A 7,500-nucleotide genomic window follows, 5' to 3' on the forward strand; every position below is an offset into this window, starting at 1 on the left:
GTCGAACCTAGAATCTTCTGATCCGTAGTCAGACGCGTTATCCATTGCGCCACTAGCCCCTTGAAAATCAAGTTTTAATGAATATTCCTTCAGGTCAACATTAGAACCGGCCTCAAATTTTGTTGAGCGATCACAGTTTTCTAAAAGGCTTGTAAGAATATCCAAATGTCACATTTCAGATATTATGGAACAAGTCTTTTTTGAATGCATGGCTACATAGAAAGGTGAACAAATGCCATATATTGATTGCTCAGTTGGTGCAGCAAACAATTTTCGGGGTGAGCGTGAAAGCGTTGAATTGCAGTGTGAAAGAGTTGGTAGGGTACCAAAGCATTTAGGCATGCTCGTTTGTGGCTCGTTGGTCTAGGGGTATGATTCTCGCTTCGGGTGCGAGAGGTCCCGGGTTCAACTCCCGGACGAGCCCACAAGTGCACTATCTAGCAGTAATTGTAGGGGGTGGATGGTTTTCTGTTCAAGTCTCCAGAGGAGGTCGGTCTTCTTTGTTGGTCAACTCTTTTGACACAGTTTGCAATGAGATGGAGACGGCAAAGGGCCTCACTGTGTATAGCATCTTTTGTGAGCCTTTCCAAGCAATGACTTTGTTTTCTGAAAACATTCGTAATTAGTAAGAGTTTGTGCAAATGGGCCAGGCCAGACTGTCTTCTGCGGGTTCCGTCTGAGAACCCACAGCTTTGGCATTTTTCTAGAAAGCTGATCCGGCTTTTCAGAACGAACAGTGTGTCCACGAAGACAGCAACCACTCTATACGATACACTGCAAGCAAGCTTCTAGCAGAGGATGGTTTCGATCCATCGACCTCTGGGTTATGGGCCCAGCACGCTTCCGCTGCGCCACTCTGCTGTGTGGAGCATATCCCCTGGCAGTTAAACCCTCAACCCTAGCTAGGGAGGCCAGTGCCAGTCTTGTTCAAACTTTTACCCCAAAGATCGAAAGGTATATCCGAATAACTCCAAACAAATGGAATCGGATGTTTCACAGTGAGCACCGAGCCGACAAAATCGGAAACACATTTGGTATTGGCGTGCACTAAAATGGTCTCCTCTTTCAGCAGTTGGGTTTGTTTCATTTTAAATATTAGATTTTTTAAAATAATGTTTCAGATTGCTTGTTGATTGCCCAAGTGCAGAAGGCTGACCCTTCGATAGCTCAGTTGGTAGAGCGGAGGACTGTAGGTTACTGGATAGACATCCTTAGGTCGCTGGTTCAAATCCGGCTCGAAGGAGAGTTTTCCACTTTGCTCAAAGGCAGACAGAATGTTTAAAGCCCACACACTCATGTCAAAGTCTACTGTAGTGCTATGTAATCTGACAGGAGTGACAAAGTGATAAAACAAAACTATTGCTGCAGTTGATCATCTGACTATCAGTGCGAAACTTATTTGACTTGTGAGACACTATTCTGCGTTGTGTTTACGGGTCTTATTTGATGAGTTCCTTGTGATATTGAGTTTGCATCGAGGAATGACTTTGAGCAGCAGTTCAGAAGCTAAACTCGGTGGTCAATATGCTTCTTCACAGAGGACGGCTTCGGTCCATTGACTATTATGGGCCGAGCAAGCTTCCGCTGCGCCACTAAGCTGCAAGCCACCCCAGAGGGGACTTGAACCCACAATGCCCTGGCTTAGGAGGCCAGTGCCTTATCCATTAGGCCACTGGGGCTAGCCATAAAAGGGTATGATTAAAAATGACATTGAATAATGTGTGTCCTCAGTGTTTTCCGATGGAGAGAGTTTGTGGCTCGTTGGTCTAGGGGTATGATTCTCGCTTAGGGTGCGAGAGGTCCCGGGTTCAAATCCCGGACGAGCCCTAAAAAGTTAAGTTAGATACGTGACTGTCACATGGTAGGCTTGTTTTGATCAAACTGAACTTTGAGAAAGCACTGCTGACAACATGTTTGACTGCCTGCTATATTAAAAGTTAAAAATACACACCAACCGGTCCAAACCGAGCACACACTTAAAGGTATTGGTTGCAGGGTTCTCTTAAGATTTTAGAAAGCACTGCCTTAGAGGTCGAATGCTTTGGTCCCTCAGTTTTTGGTTGGAATGTATGAGTGGAATGTATGAGCAAGCCAAAGACAAATTTCTGCCATCATTGTGCATGGTGGACAATAAAGTTTTTGTATTCGTATTCTGTATTCTAAATATGCCCCGAAATAATTGCACTGCCAATAACAAAGGCCGCTTTTTAGTCTAAAACAACACAACAAGAGAGCATTGCCATTGAGAAACTGACCACAAATGCCGTGACCCGGATTCGAACCGGGGTTGCTGCGGCCACAACGCAGAGTACTAACCTATATACGATCACGGCTGTCGCTATTGAGTGTTTTTTTTTTCTCGTGATGGTTTTGTGGGAATGTATGTGTTGCTTTATTTGGTAGTTCACAGTGCATGTTTAAGAACACACCACACCGGAATGTAGCCATGGGCTAATTTGCATGCGTTGTCTGACACTTGCACACTGAAACAAAATATAAAGGCCAGTCGGCAGGAACCAAGATGCAGCAAATTAAACAAAGACAATGTCAGAGTTCAATTCCATGTTTCAGAAGAGGCCAAACTTTGGATAAGAAACTGTTGCGTCGCCTTGATGTGGCATTTGAGATGTAAAATAGAGGAAACTTAGTGAATGCATCTACTGCAATTTAGTTGTAAAATACTTTTCTTTCACATGTATTCAGAGCCCCACTGAAGCAGGGCATCAAAAATTTGTCAAAATCTCTTGTTGTTCCTCTCCACGGAAATCTTTAGTAAAAGGCGAAAGATTTATGCGATCTGAAGAGAAACAAGAGTACTGGACAGAAGAGCAGGCCACGGGTTGGGACTTGTGGCCATGCGCTGCCCTGTCATGGGTCATCTACCTTTGACTGAAGGGAAGCCAAAGTCATTTGCATGAACCCGGATTTTTATTGCAAGTTTGCTGTTTTTCAATTACCAGCCAGTGAGGTTTACTTAAGGAAAGGACACATTTTGATTGGGGCTGGAAAAGGAACTTTGCTGTCGCATTTTTAAAGCAGGATGGAGGAAGGTGGGACATTCAATGTACTGCAATTTAGTAGCAAATAACACATCTGAAATCTCCATTTTTTGTCTTCCTTTTGTCACTGACGGTTCCCAGCTTAAAATGGGAGGCGAGCTAGCCAGGAGTCGAACCTAGAATCTTCTGATCCGTAGTCAGACGCGTTATACATTGCGCCACTAGCCCCTTGAAAATCAAGTTTTAATGAATATTCCTTCAGGTCAACATTAGAACCGGCCTCAAATTTTGTTGAGCGATCACAGTTTTCTAAAAGGCTTGTAAGAATATCCAAATGTCACATTTCAGATATTATGGAACAAGTCTTTTTTGAATGCATGGCTACATAGAAAGGTGAACAAATGCCATATATTGATTGCTCAGTTGGTGCAGCAAACAATTTTCGGGGTGAGCGTGAAAGCGTTGAATTGCAGTGTGAAAGAGTTGGTATTGTACCAAAGCATTTAGGCATGCTTGTTTGTGGCTCGTTGGTCTAGGGGTATGATTCTCGCTTCGGGTGCGAGAGGTCCCGGGTTCAACTCCCGGACGAGCCCACAAGTGCACTATCTAGCAGTAATTGTAGGGGGTGGATGGTTTTCTGTTCAAGTCTCCAGAAGAGGTCGGTCTTCTTTGTTGGTCAACTCTTTTGACACAGTTTGCAATGAGATGGAGACGGCAAAGGGCCTCACTGTGTATAGCATCTTTTGTGAGCCTTTCCAAGCAATGACTTTGTTTTCTGAAAACATTCGTAATTAGTAAGAGTTTGTGCAAATGGGCCAGGCCAGACTGTCTTCTGCGGGTTCCGTCTGAGAACCCACAGCTTTGGCATTTTTCTAGAAAGCTGATCCGGCTTTTCAGAACGAACAGTGTGTCCACGAAGACAGCAACCACTCTATACGATACACTGCAAGCAAGCTTCTAGCAGAGGATGGTTTCGATCCATCGACCTCTGGGTTATGGGCCCAGCACGCTTCCGCTGCGCCACTCTGCTGTGGGGAGCATATCCCCTGGCAGTTAAACCCTCAACCCTAGCTAGGGAGGCCAGTGCCAGTCTTGTTCAAACTTTTACCCCAAAGATCGAAAGGTATATCCGAATAACTCCAAACAAATGGAATCGGATGTTTCACAGTGAGCACCGAGCCGACAAAATCGGAAACACATTTGGTATTGGCGTGCACTAAAATGGTCTCCTCTTTCAGCAGTTGGGTTTGTTTCATTTTAAATATTAGATTTTTTAAAATAATGTTTCAGATTGCTTGTTGATTGCCCAAGTGCAGAAGGCTGACCCTTCGATAGCTCAGTTGGTAGAGCGGAGGACTGTAGGTTACTGGATAGACATCCTTAGGTCGCTGGTTCAAATCCGGCTCGAAGGAGAGTTTTCCACTTTGCTCAAAGGCAGACAGAATGTTTAAAGCCCACACACTCATGTCAAAGTCTACTGTAGTGCTATGTAATCTGACAGGAGTGACAAAGTGATAAAACAAAACTATTGCTGCAGTTGATCATCTGACTATCAGTGCGAAACTTATTTGACTTGTGAGACACTATTCTGCGTTGTGTTTACGGGTCTTATTTGATGAGTTCCTTGTGATATTGAGTTTGCATCGAGGAATGACTTTGAGCAGCAGTTCAGAAGCTAAACTCGGTGGTCAATATGCTTCTTCACAGAGGACGGCTTCGGTCCATTGACTATTATGGGCCGAGCAAGCTTCCGCTGCGCCACTAAGCTGCAAGCCACCCCAGAGGGGACTTGAACCCACAATGCCCTGGCTTAGGAGGCCAGTGCCTTATCCATTAGGCCACTGGGGCTAGCCATAAAGGGGTATGATTAAAAATGACAGTGAATAATGTGTGTCCTGAGTGTTTTCCGATGGAGAGAGTTTGTGGCTCGTTGGTCTAGGGGTATCATTCTCGCTTAGGGTGCGAGAGGTCCCGGGTTCAAATCCCGGACGAGCCCTAAAAAGTTAAGTTAGATACGTGACTGTCACATGGTAGGCTTGTTTTGGTCAAACTGAACTTTGAGAAAGCACTGCTGACAACATGTTTGACTGCCTGCTATATTAAAAGTTAAAAATACACACCAACCGGTCCAAACCGAGCACACACTTAAAGGTATTGGTTGCAGGGTTCTCTTAAGATTTTAGAAAGCACTGCCTTAGAGGTCGAATGCTTTGGTCCCTCAGTTTTTGGTTGAAATATGCCCCGAAATAATTGCACTGCCAATAACAAAGGCCGCTTTTTAGTCTAAAACAACACAACAAGAGAGCATTGCCATTGAGAAACTGACCACAAATGCCTTGACCCGGATTCGAACCGGGGTTGCTGCGGCCACAACGCAGAGTACTAACCTCTATACGATCACGGCTGTCGCTATTGAGTGTTTTTTTTTTCTCGTGCTGGTTTTGTGGGAATGTATGTGTTGCTTTATTTGGTAGTTCACAGTGCATGTTTAAGAACACACCACACCGGAATGTAGCCATGGGCTAATTTGCATGCGTTGTCTGACACTTGCACACTGAAACAAAATATAAAGGCCAGTCGGCAGGAACCAAGATGCAGCAAATTAAACAAAGACAATGTCAGAGTTCAATTCCATGTTTCAGAAGAGGCCAAACTTTGGATAAGAAACTGTTGCGTCGCCTTGATGTGGCATTTGAGATGTAAAATAGAGGAAACTTAGTGAATGCATCTACTGCAATTTAGTTGTAAAATACTTTTCTTTCACATGTATTCAGAGCCCCACTGAAGCAGGGCATCAAAAAATTGTCAAAATCTCTTGTTGTTCCTCTCCACGGAAATCTTTAGTAAAAGGCGAAAGATTTATGCGATCTGAAGAGAAACAAGAGTACTGGACAGAAGAGCAGGCCACGGGTTGGGACTTGTGGCCATGCGCTGCCCTGTCATGGGTCATCTACCTTTGACTGAAGGGAAGCCAAAGTCATTTGCATGAACCCGGATTTTTATTGCAAGTTTGCTGTTTTTCAATTACCAGCCAGTGAGGTTTACTTAAGGAAAGGATACATTTTGATTGGGGCTGGAAAAGGAACTTTGCTGTCGCATTTTTAAAGCAGGATGGAGGAAGGTGGGACATTCAATGTACTGCAATTTAGTAGCAAATAACACATCTGAAATCTCCATTTTTTGTCTTCCTTTTGTCACTGACGGTTCCCAGCTTAAAATGGGAGGCGAGCTAGCCAGGAGTCGAACCTAGAATCTTCTGATCCGTAGTCAGACGCGTTATCCATTGCGCCACTAGCCCCTTGAAAATCAAGTTTTAATGAATATTGCTTCAGGTCAACATTAGAACCGGCCTCAAATTTTGTTGAGCGATCACAGTTTTCTAAAAGGCTTGTAAGAATATCCAAATGTCACATTTCAGATATTATGGAACAAGTCTTTTTTGAATGCATGGCTACATAGAAAGGTGAACAAATGCCATATATTGATTGCTCAGTTGGTGCAGCAAACAATTTTCGGGGTGAGCGTGAAAGCGTTGAATTGCAGTGTGAAAGAGTTGGTAGGGTACCAAAGCATTTCGGCATGCTTGTTTGTGGCTCATTGGTCTAGGGGTATGATTCTCGCTTCGGGTGCGAGAGGTCCCGGGTTCAACTCCCGGACGAGCCCACAAGTGCACTATCTAGCAGTAATTGTAGGGGGTGGATGGTTTTCTGTTCAAGTCTCCAGAAGAGGTCGGTCTTCTTTGTTGGTCAACTCTTTTGACACAGTTTGCAATGAGATGGAGACGGCAAAGGGCCTCACTGTGTATAGCATCTTTTGTGAGCCTTTCCAAGCAATGACTTTGTTTTCTGAAAACATTCGTAATTAGTAAGAGTTTGTGCAAATGGGCCAGGCCAGACTGTCTTCTGCGGGTTCCGTCTGAGAACCCACAGCTTTGGCATTTTTCTAGAAAACTGATCCGGCTTTTCAGAACGAACAGTGTGTCCACGAAGACAGCAACCACTCTATACGATACACTGCAAGCAAGCTTCTAGCAGAGGATGGTTTCGATCCATCGACCTCTGGGTTATGGGCCCAGCACGCTTCCGCTGCGCCACTCTGCTGTGGGGAGCATATCCCCTGGCAGTTAAACCCTCAACCCTAGCTAGGGAGGCCAGTGCCAGTCTTGTTCAAACTTTTACCCCAAAGATCGAAAGGTATATCCGAATAACTCCAAACAAATGGAATCGGATGTTTCACAGTGAGCACCGAGCCGACAAAATCGGAAACACATTTGGTATTGGCGTGCACTAAAATGGTCTCCTCTTTCAGCAGTTGGGTTTGTTTCATTTTAAATATTAGATTTTTTAAAATAATGTTTCAGATTGCTTGTTGATTGCCCAAGTACAGAAGGCTGACCCTTCGATAGCTCAGTTGGTAGGGCGGAGGACTGTAGGTTACTGGATAGACATCCTTAGGTCGCTGGTTCAAATCCGTCTCGAAGGAGAGTTTTCCACTTTGCTCA

This window comes from Gobius niger (assembly GCF_951799975.1).
Source record: "Gobius niger genome assembly, chromosome: 16".
Taxonomy (NCBI): domain Eukaryota; kingdom Metazoa; phylum Chordata; class Actinopteri; order Gobiiformes; family Gobiidae; genus Gobius; species Gobius niger.